Below are 862 nucleotides of genomic sequence, written 5' to 3'. Positions count from 1 at the left end.
TTATATATTTTTATATTAATTAAGTAAAATTATTTTAAATTTATATTTTAAAAAATTTTATGGTTATATTAAATTTTTTTATATTGGTTTTTATTAAAATTTTTTTATATGAAATATTTTTTTAATTTTTTAAAAATTTTTTTTTAATTTATTTTAAAATTTAAACCCTTAAAATTTTATTTTTTTTTATTTTATTTATATATATATATAATATATATATTTTTATATATATTATTATTATATTATAATATTATTATTATATATTTTAAATATAATTTATTAATATATATATATTAAATATTTTTTAAAATATTTTATATATTTTTTATTATAAAAATTTATATATTTTATATATTTTAATATTTTAATTTTAATCTAAAATTATAATATTAATATATATATAAAAATATTATATAATTATATATAATAACATATAATATAAAATTTTTTAATATATATATAATTATAAAATTTTAAATATATTTTAAAATTTTTATATATATAAAATAAAAATATATAAAAATAAAAAAAATAAAGGGTATCTTTATTTATATAAAATATTTTAATATAATATATATAAAATATAATTATAATTATATAATAAAATAGAATATTTAATATATATATATATAACATTTTATATAAAATTTTATATAAATTATTAAATATTTATAATATATAAAATTAATTAATTATTTTATAAAATATATTATTCATTTAATTTTAAAATTTTATATATATTATATATCTATATTATATTTTATATAAATATATATGTGAAAATATATATAAAAAATTAAAATTTAAAATTATATTATAGATGGGATATATATATATATATATAATAATAAAATTAATATAA

The sequence above is a fragment of the Penaeus monodon genome, chromosome 16, assembly GCF_015228065.2.
Source record: "Penaeus monodon isolate SGIC_2016 chromosome 16, NSTDA_Pmon_1, whole genome shotgun sequence".
In the NCBI taxonomy this organism is placed as follows: domain Eukaryota; kingdom Metazoa; phylum Arthropoda; class Malacostraca; order Decapoda; family Penaeidae; genus Penaeus; species Penaeus monodon.
This window is presented reverse-complemented; position numbering follows the sequence as displayed.